This window comes from Schistocerca nitens, chromosome 4, assembly GCF_023898315.1.
Source record: "Schistocerca nitens isolate TAMUIC-IGC-003100 chromosome 4, iqSchNite1.1, whole genome shotgun sequence".
Taxonomy (NCBI): domain Eukaryota; kingdom Metazoa; phylum Arthropoda; class Insecta; order Orthoptera; family Acrididae; genus Schistocerca; species Schistocerca nitens.
In genome coordinates this window covers 694,589,601-694,608,266 of record NC_064617.1, presented here as the reverse complement: position 1 = coordinate 694,608,266, position 18,666 = coordinate 694,589,601, and the positions used below count along the sequence as shown (strand labels likewise).

The 18,666-nt window shown below is 41.1% G+C and overlaps 1 protein-coding gene and 1 long non-coding RNA gene across 5 annotated transcripts in view; one reads left to right on the top strand and one right to left on the bottom strand.

Annotated features, from left to right (window-relative positions):
- Positions 1-18,666, bottom strand: part of LOC126253191 (uncharacterized) — a 181,147-nt gene that overhangs the window by 74,131 nt on the left and 88,350 nt on the right. The gene's annotated exons all lie outside the window — the stretch shown is intronic.
- On the top strand, positions 58-4,926 carry LOC126253193 (uncharacterized). The gene is made up of 2 exons (XR_007545916.1): positions 58-188; positions 4,756-4,926. It is a non-coding gene; the product is annotated as an uncharacterized LOC126253193 (long non-coding RNA).

Sequence of the window (18,666 nt, the reverse complement as noted above, 5' to 3'; positions counted from 1 at the left end):
ATTGCTGTCTACTGTACAGCAATTGCCTGCTGCACAAGATGTATTGGCTGCCCAACCAACCAACCAACCGCTCCAACAAGTGCCACCAAACAACATTCCATTGTTTTGGCACTTTGATGAAAATGAAGAGGAATTGTTTGAGTATCTCACCCAGTTCCAGGCCCTCTGTCAAGTCCATCGAATTCAGGGTACTGTAAAATCTCATTATTTCTGTCTGTCACGGGAACCCCTGTGTTTCACTCAATTCAAAAACTCTTCCCTAAGTCATCTCCTGATGCACTCTACTATGATGAAGCAGTAAGTGCATTAAGTCAATATTATGAACAGCAGATTCAGGTTGCAGCAGCCAGATTTAAGTTCTTTTGCCTTAAGAAAAAGCCAGAACAGATGTACCATCAGTGGTATACCAAATTACGGGGTCTCACTAGGAAGTGTAAATTCAAGTGTAACTGTGGTAACTTTTATAGTTACATGATGATCCTTGATGCAGTCACATACAATGTCCCTGATAGCAGAATTAGAGAACAGATTCTCAAGTACTCAGATTCCTTGCTTCATCAAGTGTCGCAAATATTAGAACAATTTGTTTCTGGCACCATAGTTGCCAATAAATTTTATCAGAACCCAATTTGTCGCGTTGAGTTACCTCTTGCCCGTGACTGCCCTACCCAGCCACCACAATGAGTGCTCACACAGATGTGCAGACAGCTTTGTAAACAAGTAGCCAGGCCCATATATGTAGTGAAGTCTTGCCCTTGCTGTTTTGCTTTCCATAAGTGGCAAGACTGCTCGTCATGGAATGTGACATGTTAATCATGTAGAAAGAAAAGCCATGTCCAGCAGTCTGCTTGCAACAGCAAAAGAATGCCAATTCTGCCCACTCTTGTAACATCAGGTCTCGTGCATATTCTATGAATGCAGTGTTTTCAAAACTGACTACAGGTTCTAGCGGTAATTCAAGCAAGGTTGTGCCCTCATCTCGCCCCAGTACAGTGTGACACCATTCCAACAAACTATTTGTAACACAACAAATTGCTGGCCATTGTGTTGACTTTCAATTGGATACAGGTGCTTCTGTATGTTTGCTTAATCATGCCACATACAAATGGTTAGGCTCACCACACCTGTCAAAATCTAGCATGCACCTCACTGCATACAACAGACAGGAAACCCCAGTACTTGGACAGTGTAGTTTGCCTGCCAGTTACAAATCTCTCATGATGACAGTGAAATTTACTGTGTTGCAATCAAGAGACAGTGAAAATTTTTTGGCTTAGCTTCATTTGACTTGTTTGATCTTAACATCCAAGGCAATGTACTTTCAGTGACTGCTTTTAATCCAAAAGACAGTGTAGCTAGTTTGCTTAAGGTATTTGCTGAATCCTCTTCTGATGTAGTTGGAAAAGCTAATAATTTTGTAGTGCACATTATGCTGAAAGACAATGCACAGCCTAAGTTTTGCCAGGCTCAGCCCATTCCCGTTACTTTACGAGACAAAGTAGCCAGTGAATTAAAAGAATTACAAGACCATGGTGTGGTTGCTCCAATGCAACTACTTAGTGGACAAGTCCGTTGGTTTCGATTCCCAAGTCTTCTGGTTGCATTCACATTTGTGTTGACTTCAAAACTACTGTCAATCCACAGACAATAACTGACAGTTATCCATTGCCTTGCACTGAGGAACTTATGGACAGGCTTGGTGCAGGCTGTTCATTTTGTAAGATAGATTTGTGTGACGCTTATTTGCAAATACCACTAGAAGAAGAATCACAGAAAGTGTTTGTTGTTATTACACACTTAGGCCTATTCAGGTTTTTGCATTTGCCCTTTGACACCGGTTCCGTACCCACCATTTTTTAACTTTACTTGGAAGTGCTGCCTGCTCAAGTGCCATTCTGTTTAACTAGCTTGACCACATTGTCATCTCACGTCATATGCCAGAGGAACTCATTGCCAATTAGTGTACTCTTTTTCGAGTATTGTCAGATGCAGGACTCAAGGGTTGTGTCAAAAAGTATAACTTTTTTCAGACGGAACTACTGTACTTAGGTAATGTGATAAACAGTTAGGATGTGCACCCCTCCAATCTCACTTGCTTGCAATCCATGACCTGCATGTTCCTCACCATGTATCAGAACTGAAGTAAGTGCTGGGCAAGTTGATATAGTACATTTGTTTCATTCTGAACACTTCACAGATTGTGGCTCCATTGCATTGCTTGAAAAGGAAAAATGTGTGTTTCATGTGAACCAAAGAGTGTCACAACACATTTCAGAAACTCAAAAATGCCTTGCTCAGTGACAGATGTTTAGTACATTTTGATCCTGCCAAACCAGTGGTTTTGCAAGTAGACGCTTCCTCTTACAGAATCAATGCTGCATTTTTGGTGCACATTACAGACCTATTGCTTTTGCCTCAAAAGTTGTTAACTCAAACACAGTGCAGTTATTCACAAATTGAAAAAGAAGCTCTCACTATTGTGTATAGTGTGACGAAATCCCATCTCTATGTGTTTGGTTGAAAGTTCTACTTAGTGACAGATCACAAGCCTTTGCAGCCTTTATTTCATCCATCAAAGCCGCAACGTTGGGCTTTGCTTCTATCCCAGTATCAGTATGAAATTGTATAGAGACCTATGGAAAAGCATGGCAGTGTTGACACCCTTTCTCACCTTCTGATCAGTCCTGACTCTGATTTTGATTCCTCTGACACATCTTGTTGCCAGATCACTGCACAGGACTCTGAATTGCTGTAAGCTTTTCCATTCAATTACAGAAAAATTGCACAGGCCACAGAAGTGGACTCTGATCTGGAGATTTTTTTTTGTTACATTTGATGTCTTGGTCTTGCTTATTAAACAGTATTCAGAATGCAGTAGTGCACCGATACTTTGCTCGTTGACATAACCTTTCAGTACAACGAGGTGTAATTGTAGTACAATTTGCGTGTACTCATTCCCGTAGTGTTGCAAAACAATGTGTTACAACTGCTTCACCAAGGACATTGGGGAATTTTTCACACTAAACAGTTAGCGTGCCGGCACTGTACTTTGCAGAACAGGGAGCCCACATTGAACGGATGATATCACAGTGTCATGCATACATGGAAAACCTATCCACTTCACCACAGACATTCTCAGCTTGACCTAAGACTCAATCCCCATGGCAACAAGTGTACATAGACTTTCCAGGACCATTTTGGAACACTCGTTGGCTCATAGTGGTCGACTCTTTTAGCAATTTCCAATTTGCTGTGCCTATGAACTCACCATGTCATGTAGCACCATTCAAGTGTTGTCCTCAATTTTTTGCATTGAAGGATTACCTAAAGTCATTGTTAAGGACAATGGAGTTCAGTTCATGTCACGTGACTATGGCTTTGAACAGTTTTGTGAATGAAATAGCATTCAGATCTACCCCCACTCCAATGGAGAAGCAAAATGCTTCATACGCACTTTTAAACAACAGATAACCAAGCTTTGCACCTCCCGCATATGGTAACAGGCACTGAAACTCTTTTTTGCCTCCTATCCCTCCCATCCACATGACAGATGATCACCGGCAGAACTTCAGCATGGCCGCAGCCATCGGATGCTGCTCCACTTGCTCTTCCCAGGGCAGCATCTGGTGCTGCGGATGGTTCACAAGTATTGCTTTGTGCGATGTGATCTTGTTCTTTACTGAGTTTCTGGTCAATGTCAGTGCTGGGAGTGAGGTGAGGTCCAGAAATGCATTGGCACATATATTTATCTAACTGCAAATCACGACGGTTTGCAGCACTGTCACCAGAATTAAATTTGCATTTGTCATTTGCCCTGTGATTCTGCTGCTTTTCTTCCCCCAGATCCATGGCCTCATGGAAACACAAGCCTTTTTCCACGGCACCCCATGACAACCCAATGGACGTTGTGCCCTCGCCACCACCATTGCCACTCTCTGACCTGATGGACCATCGCCGTCACCTCATCACCCCAGAAGACACCCCCAGGACTGGATGTGTATCCTGAACGGTGTTTTTGGGAGGACTTTCCTCTGCTCTCACAAGCCAGATGGTGGCATATGGCTGGGAGTATGCCATTCTCCATAGCTACAGCTCCCGTCTCATCTCTACATTCAGCTTTCTGTCCCCCCTGTTATCGTTCGCATCTCTAGTATATGACAACAGTGCGGTGTTTCGGAGGGTGGGGGTGGGGGGGGGAGGAGTGTGCTGGCATACACTTTTGCTAGCACACCAATTGGCACTAGGAAACTTCATATACCAGGCACTGAACTAAGTACGCGTAAGACAAGAGAAGACCAAGACACGCCCCCAGGCTATGCATCAACAACACCCACTGGACAGCATGCATTTAGGCTGCCGCTGCTGACTGAGCTGTCTCAATCTCTCACTCAGTATCTCAGTGTGTCACATCAGGACTCATTTTGCATTGCACCTCATACGCTGCACTGGGCTCTAGTCTTCCACAGTGATAGTTGTCACCTCACACTTTAGCTACCTGTGAGGGAATGTTAGCCATTGTATATAGTTGTGATATGGACACAGACAAGATTCAATAATTAGTACATGATATTTGATTGCTTTTAACCACAGAACTTCAGATTTTACATCACTGAAATTAAGTACTCAATTTGTTCCTGTAATAAAGTGTATTTTAACCATATTTGACATCACTGAAATTAAGTACTCAATTTGTTCCTGTAATAAAGTGTATTTTAACCATGTGTGCTTTAATCAGGTATGCATTTTGTGTTGTAGTGAGAACAAACTGGCCACCCACCTATCATACCACCCTCTCTTCATCCAGCCAGGAACCACAAAACAAGAGGGCACAGCCACAGCAACTAGTGACCAAGAATATTTGAATGAGTTACCAAATCAATGTCCAGTTTGTGAAATAAATCTCCAGTAGAATTTAGTGACTATGAATTAGAGTACCAGTCTCATCAGTCTCAAGAAGCAAATTCATTAATTTGCCTAATAAAAGCAATCCATAAAGAGCTTGCACCAGCAAACTTCAATGAAGGTATGGAAAGTGGTAATTCTAATATATGGTTTTACATGATGAAAGAAGAAATGAAGGCATTTGGAGAAAATGATTCTTGGGACTTGGTAGAACTGCACATTATTGATAATCAATGGGTCTTTAATGTTAAATATTGACCTGATGGATTGACTGATTGATATCATGCTCACTTGGTTGTGTACAGTATGTTTCAATGTGTTGGGCTTGTTTATGATGAAACTTTTAGTCCAGTTGCTTATTATGATGCTATTCATGTTGTAATAGCGATTGCAGCAGAGGAAAATTTGAAAGCCGGTCAATTCAGCATTAGAACTGAATTTCTTTAAGTGACTTGGATATAGAAATATACATTCCTCAACTAGGTGGTTTCAGTGACAGACCAGATAGTGTTTGTAGCCTCAAGATATCATTATATGGACTCAAGCAATCACCCTATTGCTGGAATAACAAGTTCCACTCATTCATGAAAAAAAGGCTTCATTAGTTCTGTGGTAGATCCTTGTATTTACATGCAACAAAAAAAATTCCTGATTGCTATTTATTTCAATGGTGGACTTATCGCAGGAACAACTCAAAGCACAGTGAATTCATCCTTAGATATGTTAAAGTCAGAATTCAAAATAACAGTAGGATCTTTTGATTCATTTTTAGGCATGCAATTACAGCAATGAGAGTGTGGCTTGTTTATTTCACAGTGAGCATACACAGAGAAGATACTACATCATTTTAATGTGGCTGATTAGATACCATTAAAAACTCCTTGTGATAATGAACAATGTGCATTATATATGTTCTGAAAATCAACTTGATGACGTTCACAAAGCCTTTAAAATCAAACAAATTTGAAGTGTTATGTACCAAGATAGGACTTTGTAACTAATGTGTTTTGATGTATTATTTTTTATATAAAAGTTGTTCTGTACACCACAGTTTGATTTAGGGAGAAGCAATAATGTAAATAAATCATAACTGTATGCTTTCTGTCCTCTCCTATGTTGGTGCTCAGTTTTGTGCCATGTAAAATTCTTTTCTCCTAAGAGTTTCTTTTTCATGCTTTTTATTCTATGAAGTTTTGTTGCTTTGTATCAACTTGTTAGATATTAAAGGAAGAAGATAAATGCTCCTAAAGTGTTGTGTTCTTGCCGTAAAATTATATCCTAAGTTCACCACAACAGGGAGGGGGGGCACCTTGTCAGGACATTGCTTTCTGGTCACTGTCAGCTCTCCAGACTTTTGAGTTACTACTTTTCATTCAAGCAGCTCCTCAATTGGCATCACAAGGCTGAGCACATCCCACTTCAGTCCTCCCATCAAGGAAAAACCCTTGCCGTAGGTCTATGGGGAAAGAATTGAACTTAGGTCCTCCACGTGGGAGTCAGAGACACTGATCACTGGGATAAAGAACTGGACAAATAAATAATCAACTAAATAATAATGACACAGAAATAGATTAGGGAGTATTAAATTCTAAATTGAGAGGTCAGTCAAGGTGACTAGTTGGGAATAATTTTCCAAAATGGCTGTCAGGGACTATTCAGAAACTAATCTAATGAGATTTGCATGCTAGTTAAAACTCGGCCATTACATATTCATTTCAGGGGATTGCTGAAGTGGCCTACAACTGACACGCAGAAAACTGGCTAAATCTTAATCTCACAAAGGCACATGTTATGCAACTTTCAAACAAATAAAAATACAAGGAATGTAAATTAATTGTCATATATAAAACAAATGAAACACTACCTGCAAAATTTCCTAGGATCCAGCCACACAACCTAAAATGGCGTCAGTATGTAGACAAAAAAAAAAAAAAAAAAAAAAAAAAAAAAATAAAAAATAAAAAATAAAAAAAAATCAATGAAACTCAGTTTGCACTTAGAGTTATTTATCGTTGTGTTGGTATGAAGACCAAACAGTTGTCTAATTTGCATACTTTTGACTTTGTTACCCTATGGAAATATCTTTGTGGTTAATGCAGCTAAAGCAAATATGCATTCCACAATAGTGACTAGAAAGAATACAGCATAATGGTCATAAATGCATATCTTGCAGAGGCATTTTCAAATTCTCAGAAACTAACACCTCTGTCCGTTTACTCTTCTGTGTTATTTCTAGCTAGTAATAAAAATCAGTTTCAGCTGAATAATGATTTTCACAATGACAATACAAGGCAGAAAAATAATTTTCACTTAGAATTTACCTCTTTGTCTAGGTTCAGTGTGCTAGAAACAAGAGACCAACTTCTGTCTCTATGCTGTTCATTTTTGGAAAACAACCTATGACCAGCTTAGAGACAGAAGTGATGAGACTTTCTGCAGGACCTGACCATCATTCTGCAGGACAATGCTCAAGCATGTACAGTGAAAGCTGTTATTGATTTGTTTGACTGATGGGACTGCTAAGTGCTATACCACCTACTGCACTCCTCTGACTTAAGCCCTAGTGAGTTCAGCTTAATTTCTAAACTGAAGGAAACACTTCACGGCATTCTCTTCAGAACTGCTACAAATTCGTCGGGCGACAGAAGGCGCCGCTCGAACTGACAACACAACTGGCACTGCTAAGAGTATCCTATGACTTCCACATTACTGGCAATAGGTTATACACAATGCTGGTGACTACTTTGAAGCTCAGTAAAACTTTGAAACACGTATCTATTTTGTATGAGCTGTAAATAAATAGTTGCCACTATTAAAGTTCCAACCCTCATACAATACCACTGATAGCATTGTTGATGTTTCTACAACAGTACTAGATAGAACAGTCTCCCCCTGTTAAAATACACTTAGAATAAAATATTATTTTTAGGGATGTTATTGTAGATATCAGGGTTACAACAACATCTGCTAAATGTCTCAGGTCACACATATTTTGTGCAAGTAACAAGCCAATTAGATGGTTATCATGTTTGGTCAATGTTATAGCAAAAGTAGAAAGAAATATGTATGAAATATGGCCTTTTAATACTATGAAGCCATCATATCTTGAAGGGATATTATTGATTTAAAAAAAAAAAAAAAAAAAAAAAAAAAAAAAAAAAAAAAAAAAAAAAAAAACACACACACAAAGCGAAGCAAACAACCCAAGTACATTAGAATTATTAATAACACTAATATCAAAGCTTTCAGATTACAGTCGCCTATGACAGAGTGGTCCAACTTCCTGTCTCACTTTACAAATGCTGATGAAGTTTTTGACAGACTTGTTGATATTCTTTCTAATATGCTTAGTAATTATTGTTCTAAAGTATTAAAATTACACAAAAGGAAACCAAACAAAAGTAGTCATAGAAGTATACATCCATGCTTCACACTTGACCTCTAAAGATTGAGAATGTCTACAACAGATCAAAGAATAATGAAGAAGATATACTTCACTACTTCAACTAAATAACAGCTACAGATCAAATATTATAAAACAGAAAGAAATGGCAGATGATAAACATAGTCCCAAAACAAAAGCAGTTCTGTTTGGGGTGTTATCAAGTCAGAACTGGGTAACAGTAATAGAGCCACTTGTGATACAGTTAATATCATACATGACAAAATGAATCACTTATTTATCAAATTTGGTGATAAGGACACTCAGCACGACAAAATAACAACAACAAATCAGACATTAATAAACATCTAAAAAGTACAAAGTTATTCCTATCACATAATGAACCTTAAACATCTATGTCCAAGTGGGCATAAATTGCTGTCACTAATATTGCAGTAGCTATAGCAGAATTAAGCAAATCAAAATCATAAGACTTGTAAAGTCTGTCAAATTTTGTTATTAAAAAGATAGCTATTAAAAAGATAGCTATACTACAACCACTTTCTATATTAATAAATTAGATATTTATATACTACTGTTGTCCAGCTTACTTAAACATACTTTGTATACTACATATCCTTCCTAAGTGTAACTCACTATTCTGTTAATTGAATATATATTATTTACCTGATACCTTATCTACATTGTATCTTTAATTGTATTTATGTGAATTAGGGTATATCTGATTTTGCCTCAGTGGACCACAGTACGTATTCTGTTAACTGTCTGTATGTTTCTTATTTTGCACCTTATTTACAGTATATCTTTTACTGAATTTATGTAAGTTACATCTGAAATGTGTACAATTTGACACACTCCATATCCTTGTGATTTACTTGGTACCTGGGTCTATAGAACACAAAATAAATAAACAGTAGTTGTTCCCCTAGGTAAAAAAAGGTGACAAGTCATATATTAATAACCTACTGTCTGATTTCTCTTGTGCCATTACTTTACAAAATAGCAGAACACTGCATATATAAACAAGTTTATAAACTTTTAACCTGTAATGGAAAATTGACTAATATTCAGTAAGATTTCATGGAAAAGTGGAAGTTGTTGAAAATTTGTTATGGCAGTGCTTAGTGCCTTTAAAATAAAATCAGCTTTTGATACCCTGCTGATTGATCTGAGCAAAGCATTTGACTCTGTGGGTCATTGAATACTAATAGATAAACTGAGGTACCATTGCATTTGAGATACAGAACTCTCTTTTGTGGAATCATATCTTTGGAATAGGAAGCAGAAGGTATACTTATATCATATCAGCTCTGTACTCCTAAGTATTTCAAGAGGCATGCTGGGACCCTTATTGTTTATAATACATGTTAATGACTTGCTTAGTATGCTAATGACACCACTTTCATTACAACTGGAAATGACTAAGAGGATCTAAAGGAAGAAAGCAAAGCCAGTCTAAGAATTTCCAGTATATGGTTTAAAGTCAATGAATTAACTGTAAATCAGAATAAAATTAAAAATGTCTTGTTTACTTTGTGCAATACTAACACAGTGTGGTGGCATGCAATCAGTTGAGTGACCTATCTTTGGAATGCCTTCTTTGAGGTTTGCTGCCGATAGTGCGCGGACCTTCAGTTCATTGTGACGATTTGAATTGGAGTGACTGTGTATAAATGTATAGGGTCTCAAGCCGTTCATTAAAGTACTCATCTCTACACATGGAATCTTAGCATACTCATTTAAGCCATTGTACCTACTTTCACATTGGTGACCCAAATGACAAGTGTTCTGAACTCTTTTTGTGTTTTTTGTATCATCTTTTGTTGCTATGCCATGTGGCCCTTCAACAGCCAGCAGCAGCTACCTTTGCCTACCATGACCAAAGCACCTTACATATCAGTGAACCAGATGCCATCGCAGCTTCCAGCTATGCAACCAGAACTTCTGAACATGAACTTTCATCATTTTTCTACTGTGCCTGTGAGTGCTCAGGTTAATAGGGCACACACGGCTGCCACCATATTGCCTCAGACTGTGCCTTCGTATACATACAGACATATTGAACAAGTGAGTGATGTACCACGAACTGTGCCTCGTGCTCCATTATGTACTGCATCCTCTCCCCATTGTTACCACTATCAAACAAACAGTCACACACTATCACCCCCAAGTAACGCTGTGTTATCGGACATTCCACATGCCGAATTTCTGAAATTGCCTATATTTGTAAAGGACCAGCCACACACTTGGTTTGCACTCATGGACTCTCTTTTTCATGCTACTGGTGTCCACTCTGAGGAATCTAAATTCGTGTGTCTCACCAGCCATTTACACAACCATTTGGACTTAATCAGTGCCATTGTGGTGTATCCGCCCTGCCCCCCCCCCCCCCCCCCCCCCCACCCACCCCCTCCACCCCCTCCGCACCACACAAATTCAAAACGAGTTATCTGTGAACATTTGTCGCTATCTTCTGATGAGATCATTCACCACATTATTCACAAGGAACATTTAGGTGACCTCACTCCTTCCACACTGTGGTGTCGTCTATGTGCCCTTGCAACACGTGACTTTCTGCCAGACACAGCACTGATCGATCAGGTTAATGAAACTCCCAGAAACATTACAACTGTAACTCCTGCCTCTCATATCAAGATCGCTTGATGAGAAACTATTAGTGGCGCACCGCGCTTTCAAGATAATTCATTCCAGCTTCCCCCACCCAGTCGAGTGATGTCAACACTGTACTGCCCCTTCCACCACCCGGTATTGGACATGCTCGTCCATGCAGCCAGCTGCCAGACTAAACCATGAACCTCGTGCACTGCAGCCTGCTCCACCTCCGGTGGCCTCAAGTGACATGCAGAATAGCATAGCAGCTATCTCCGGTACTGCTACGGCCATTCAACAGCACCCCCATTACTCCTTATGCTGGTTTCATGCCACGTTCGGCGACACTGTTCACAACTGTCACTTTCAATGTGCGGTGAAAAACACACAATACGAGATGCATTAGGCACCTCATCTCGTGCGAAAACTACATGGCACCACAGTCATGAACAGTCAGCACATATTGTTTCACCTGTCAGCAGATGCCTCTAGTGCACAGTGCTACCAGTAACCAAAAGTTTTTGATTGACAGTGGGGCTGACACAAGCGTCATTCCCCCATCATTTGCCCCTCTGAATCTTTACATTACTACGGGCTGCAAACAATTCAAACATCACCGTACTTGGTACAGCTCCACTCACGTTGAAATTTTCCACCCCTCTGCAGTTTCCATAGACATTCCACATAGCAGAAGTCAGTTACCCAGTCCTAAGCACGGATTTTCTATGCCACCACTTGTTTTCTATCAATATGTCAGACAATACCCTGTGTCATCTATCTACTGATACGACTATTCCTCTCACGCCTGCTTCTCGATCACAACCCCCGCCCCCTCATGGTAGTTCTCTTAGCTCTTTGACACCCGAGTGTGTTCTGCTTACAGCTAAATTCGTGAGTGTAACTTGTGACATTGAAGTTCAACGCCAACAGATTAAAGACCTCCAAACCAATTAAGCCACATTACAATGGCTCATCAAGGATACTACTCGTGCCCTCGTCCTCACCAGACGTGAAATCTCCAGCCTTCGCAGCACCAGCTGTTCAGCCTCGCCCTCTATCGCCGACACCAACCACCATGTGACAGATGATGTTAAGCACCCCCAGCCATGAAGTGTTTTGGCTGTCACCGACGGTGCGTGTCATAAATTGAACACTACCGAAGGCCCCTTGTTGGACATAAAGCTTGGATACTGAACCCTCATAAACTCAAGATCACAAAGTCTACTATTCAGAAACTTTTAACTGCAGGAATTGTTTGCCCCTTATCCAGTGATTGGTCATTACCAGTTCAACTCACTCCAAAAACACATGGCTGATTCAGGCTCTGTGGGGATTACCATAGACTAAACGACAGAACCATTTTGACAATTACCCAGTTCCCCATATACAGGACTTTGTACAACAACTGAGTGGTTCTAAGATGTTCAGCGTGGTAGATTGCAAGAATGCATATCATCAAATCCTGATTCCCCCTGATGACACACATAAAACTGCTAGCATCACGCCCTTTTGCCTTTTCGAGTATTGCTACAGGCTATATGGTTTAAAGAATGCAGTGCAGACATGGCAGTGCTTCTTTGACTCCCTCCTTCTTGCGCTCCAATTTTGCTATGCATAACTTGGCAATATTCAAATTTTTTTATCATCAGCAGAAGAAAATGAACATCATCTCTGGGCATGTTTTGTATCCTACCCAATAATGGTGTGTTAATCAATGAGGACAAAACGCAACTATGATGCACTTTGGTCATTCTTCTTGGCCAAAAAGTGTTGACTGCAGGTATTAGACCGACGCTGGATGGAATTGTGCTGGTTAGTCAGCTGCCATCACCTGAAACATAACATGAGTCGTATCGTATTTTGGGGATGATTAACGTCTTCCGTTGCCACATCCCTGAGGCTGTGCCACTGCAAACTCCATTGACAGATGCTCAGTCAGGCCCACATACAATGGGCACATGCAAAGTACGTGGACCAAGGAAATGGAGTGCACATTTGTGGATTTGAAACAGGCCCTCATACAAGCTGTCACCTTAGCTCATCCAGTCGTGGACGCCAAAGTCTCTGTCACCACGGACGCCAGCCATTCTTACTTTGGGGCCGTCCTGCAACAGCACAATGGAGATGAAGTACAACCCCTACATTTCTTCTCAAAAAAGTTATCGTCCTCCCAGAAGAAATGGTCGGCATTTAACCGGAAGCTACTTGTTGTGTACGAGGCTATACGTTATTTCTGTGAAGACACTGAGAGTAGAGACATTACAGTCTTCACTGACCACTGCCCCCTCACAGATGCTTTACACAACCCTCCTGTGGATCCCCCTCCCAGCCGGCCTCACCACATGGACCTTATTGCGCAATACACCAATGACTTTCGCTACACATGGGGAGCAGACAACATTGTGGTCGATTATCTCTGCCACATCTCTGCCATAGATAGTGTCATTGCTTTGATGCACTCATTGTGTGCAACATCATGGCGCAGAAATCGTGAAATTACTCATAGACAGTTCCACCACTCTTAAGATCGAGTCTCGCATGCTCCATGGGTCAAGTGTCCACTCCAGTGTGATGTCTCAACTGGTTTATCCCACCCACTCATCCCATCATCTGTGAGATGACAAATTTTCGATGCCATACACAACCCCACCCACCCAGGCATCAAGGCCATGACCAGGCTTATCACCGAATGCTTCATGTGGGCCGGAATTAAAGCTCATTGCCACAACTGGACACGAGCATGTGTTTCATGCAAACGGTCCAAGGTTAGTTGGCAAGCACAACCCCCAACTGGCAGGTTTGATGTACCCCAGGTCACTTCAGACAAGTACACCTTGATTTGGTCAGTCCACTGGCCCTCTCAGAAATGTGTAGATACATCTTGTCAATTATTGATAGGGCAACCCATTGGGTGGAGGCTACCCCTATGGTGGACATTTCTGCAGACTCTGTTGCTCGTTCTTTCGTAGCCACAAGGATTTCTTGCTTTAGCTGTCCATCCTATGTTACAACAGATCACAGCTGACAGTTTGAATCTGTACTCTTTTCCAAATTATGCAAACTCTGTGGAGTCGTGTGACTCTGGACTACTGCCTACCACCCCCCAAAGTAATGGCCTTGTGGCATGATGGCATTACTTTTTTTACTTTTTACTTTACACGTGGCTAAGGCCTTATCGACCATACACCTGCTCTACGAGCCTCTTCCAATTATTTCTATCCAGGGAAATTGTTGTCCAATCAGAGTTGATGCCCATCCTAGCTGCATCTTCCCGGATATTCTCCATCCACCTAATTCGAGGTCTTCCTCTTCTTCTCTTTCCTTCTAATTTCTTAGTGGATGCTATTTTGGGTAGTCTGTTCTCCGGCATCCTTGCTACATGACCAGCCCAGTTCAGTCTTCTCTTCTTTAACATTTCCACAATGGTACTATGTTTGTACAGCTCCCGTAGTTCTTCATTTTTCCTTATCCTCCACTCCATGACATTTTCATCGAAGATTGGTCCAAATATTTTTCTTAGTATTTTTCTTTCAAATATCAACAGTTTTTCTTCATCTTTTTTCCTGAATGTAATAGCTTCACATCCATATAATACTACTGGTACAATAGTTGACTGATAAAAACAGATTTTGAATTCAGTACTAAGTGATCTCATCCTTAAAATTTTGATACAGCTGTAAAAAGTTCTATTAGCTGCTGCTAGACGGGCATCTATTTCTATTTCTGCTCTATTGTCTCTGCTAAAAAGACTCCCTAAGTACTTGAAGTGGTCAACTGCCTTGAAAGTGAGACCATTTACAGTCAGTGGTGTGTTCTTTTGGAGTTTTTTTACTTATGACTAGATATTCTGTCTTTTCTTCATTCACATGAAGTCCAGCTTTCTCAGCTATTTTGTAATAATTTTTCATCATCCTGATTAATTCAGCTTTTGAAGTGCTTATTAAGGCTACATCATCTGCATAAGCAAGTCTAGTAATGTTCTGTCCCTGCAGTTGGATCCCTTGTGGATTAGTTTTGGTGAATTCTCTATCAATCTTCTCTAAGATAATATTAAATAGAATAGGTGAGATGGCATCCCCTTGTCTCAGTCCAGTGTACACCTTAAAATTTTCAGTCTCTCCTGCAGGTGTCTTAACTTTGCATATGGTTTCTTCCAAACACATTTTAACTAATTTGATTAATTTTAATGGTATTTCAAATTCTTTCATGGTGTTTAAGAGTGTTTGTCGGTGTATGCTATCATAGGCCTTCTTGAAGTCTATAAATAGAATATGGATATCTACATTAAATTCCCATGCCTTCTCATTTATTTGTCTCAATGTGAATAAGTGATCCAAAGTGGATCTGTTAGTGCGGAAACCACATTGGTAGTCCCCAATCAGTTCTTCGGTTATGGGAATCAGTCTGTGTAGTATACACATCGACAAAATTTTATACGTGACATCGAGTAGGGCAATTCCTCTGTAGTTATCACAGACAGGGGGATCATTCTTCTTAAAGATGGGGCATATAATTGCAGTTTTCCAATCGGCCGGTATGTTTTCTGTCTCCCAAATTGTTTCAATTAAGGAATGTAATTCTATTTCCAATTGTGGTCCTCCATTTTTTAAAAGCTCAGCATATACCTGGTCTTCCCCACAGGCCTTGTTGTTCTTTAATTTCTTTATTGTTTGTCTTATTTCATTTACTGATGGTGTGTTGACTTGTATATCAACTGTATCTGGTACTTCAAATGTAAAGTAATATTGTGGATCATTGCAGTTGAGCAGCTGTGTAAAGTATGTCTTCCATGTTTCTTGTATGTCATTCTTATTTGTAAGTATTTTCCCATTATGGTCCTTTATAAACTGTTCCCTTTTAGTGAATTTTCCCAAGGACTTTTTTATATTCTGGTACATCTGCCTTGCTCTGTGATGCTTGAAATCATCCTCCGCTTCTCTTACCATGTTGTTGTAGTGTTTTCTCTTCTCTTGTCTTAGAGTTCGTTGTGTTTCCTTGCGGATTTTATAGTATCTCTCCTTTAGTGTAATATTGTCCATGTCTTGTAACCATGCCTTCCTCGCATTTTGCCTCTCCAGTACTCTTTCTTGGCACTTTATATTAAACCAGATTTTGTTAGTTCGTTTTCTTTTACCTATAGTTTTGGAAGCTACATCTTGAATACTGTTTCTAAGGTGTCTCCATCTACTTTCCACGTCTTGCTGGTCACTATGTGTCAGTCTAGATTCCGATAGGTTAATTTCTATTTCTTTCCTAAAGTTTTCTTTTATTTTTTCTTCTGCCAGATTTTCTACATCGTACCTTTTAATTTCAACCCTATTTGTACTTTGTTTCTTTTTTAGCTTTATTTTCATTTGAGCTATGATTAACATATGGTCTGTCTCACAATCTGCTCCCCTAAAAGTTCTAACGTCTTTAATACTGTTTTGAAATCATCTTTGGATGGCGACATGGTCAATCTGGTTCACTACTTTTCCATCTGGTGATATCCATGTCCCTAAATGAATGCGTTTGTGTTGGAATTTTGTGCTGCTTAATGTGAGACCATTTGCCATTGCAAAGTTTATGAGTCGCACACCATTCTCTGAACTTTCATCATGTAAGCTGTAATTCCCAATGGTTGGTTTGTAGATTTCTTCTTTTCCTACTTTGGCATTAAAGTCTCCTAACACTATTGTTACGTTATGTCTACTTATTGAATTATATGTCTGTTCCAGTTGACTATAAAATTCTTCTTTCACGTCATCTTCCTTATCTTCTGTGGGTGCATGAACATTTATAAATGTAATATCAAACCACTGAGCCTGAACTGTAATGTGTGATATTCGGTTATTAATTGATTTGAATTCCTTTATTGTGTCAATTGCTGTTTTATGAATGTAAAAGCCCGTTCCAAATTCATGGCGCTGACCGCAGTCTCCATACATTATTGTCCCGTCTCCTATTTTCATTGATCCCGTTCCCTGCCATCTTATTTCTTGGAGCGCTACCAGTTGTACCTTGTATTTTCATAGTTCGTTTATTAGTATTTGTGCGCTTCCTGGGTGGTATAGACTTCTGACATTCCACGAACCAAAAGAGAAATCCTTGTAACTTTGCCAATTTCTGTTCCAGTAAATTCTGTCCTGTTTCCGAGGCATACCTTGAGTGTCCTGACCGGCCATTGTTTTACATGAGTGGGTTGGTAGCCCTCTGCACAACCCCCAACCTGGAGGACCAGGAGTCTTGATTTTGGGGTACTCTACCCCTAGGGATTTGCCTTCACCATGGCTTAACGAGTCTTCCCTACCCGTGCTAGTTTTGGTCCACCCCGGGTATTTTATTTCCCCGGTACCCCCCATATCTGGAGAGCATTCCCCAATCCGCCACCTGGGGAGGTGCCCGATGGGGGACTAGCAACCCCACACGGCATTGGACCTCCAAAATCCCTCTTATGTGCCACAATTCCTTATGGTCTGATGCATTACCCTGGGTAGCCACGTGTCCTTCAAGGAGGACCTCAAGGCCTCCCTGGCCAAAATATTGTGTGGTGAACCATTGGTCATTCTGGCCCATTTCGTTGAGGACTCGCCTCTGCTTGCAGACACTGAACTCATTCCCCTAGTAGAGCAGGTGCACTCCCATATTTCTCGACAGTGCGTGCCGCCTCTTGGTTCTCACTCCACTCCGAACATGTTTATCCACAATGAACTAAACAAGTGTGATTATGTGATGGTACACAACAATTCGGGGTGCGCAGCTTTACAATGCCCACATTCTGGCCCTCATAATGTGTTAGCGCATGCAACAAACAAATTTGACATCCTCCTATGAGACCAACCTCTCACCGCTTCAGTTCACTGACTGAAGGCAGCATGGACAGTTGCAGACAGCGCTGTGGATGTGCCTGCTCCTGCTGAGCTACCTACATCACTGCACGAGGTCTCTGCCGACACCGACGTCTCGCCGCCCGACATCTGCTTGGCACTGGCTCCAAGTCCAGCCTGCCCGAGTCCGACCCTTTATGGCGAAGGTTCCCCTTCCTCACCACTCACCCCTTTTTCCCCTTCCCGTCCTTGCTCTTGTACCCTACAAACAGATGTGTCCTATTTTGGCCTGGATGACATCTCTCTACATGTACATGACAATTTTATTTTCATCCTCCTGCCTGCTCAACTGACGACCCTCCCACCTCTTCCATTTCTATCATCAAACACCTCCAACTCCCCCCCCCCCCCCCCCAGGTGTGGAGATCATTGCAATCTCTTCTTTCATTGATACTGCAGGCCTTCTAACTGTCACCAACACTCACACTCCCCCCCCCTTCCCGACCAATTCTGATGGTCAAATAGTCCACCCTGCTCACACGTGAGCCGCTTATTATGCCCACCCGTAACATAAGAACTACATCATTCCTTCCTCCCCCCCCCCCAGCCCTCCCCCTCCCCCCCGCCCATCAGCAGGGACTTGCACAGGCCCTGTCTATAGACACAGACACACCTACTGCTCCTGGATCTTCGCCTGTGTGCAGTGTCCCTGACACCTTCCCCCTCCATAATGCAGCGAGTGCTCCGCACTGCCAGGGAGGGGGGCTCTGTGGCAGCATGCAGTCAGTCAAGTGACCTGTCTCTGGACTGCCTTCTTTGAGTTTTGTTGCCGATAGTGCATGGACCTTCAGTTCCTAGCAAAGATTTGAATTGGACTGACTGTGTGTAGGTGTATAGCAGTATCAAGCCAATCATTAAAGTACTCATCTCTACACACAGAATCTG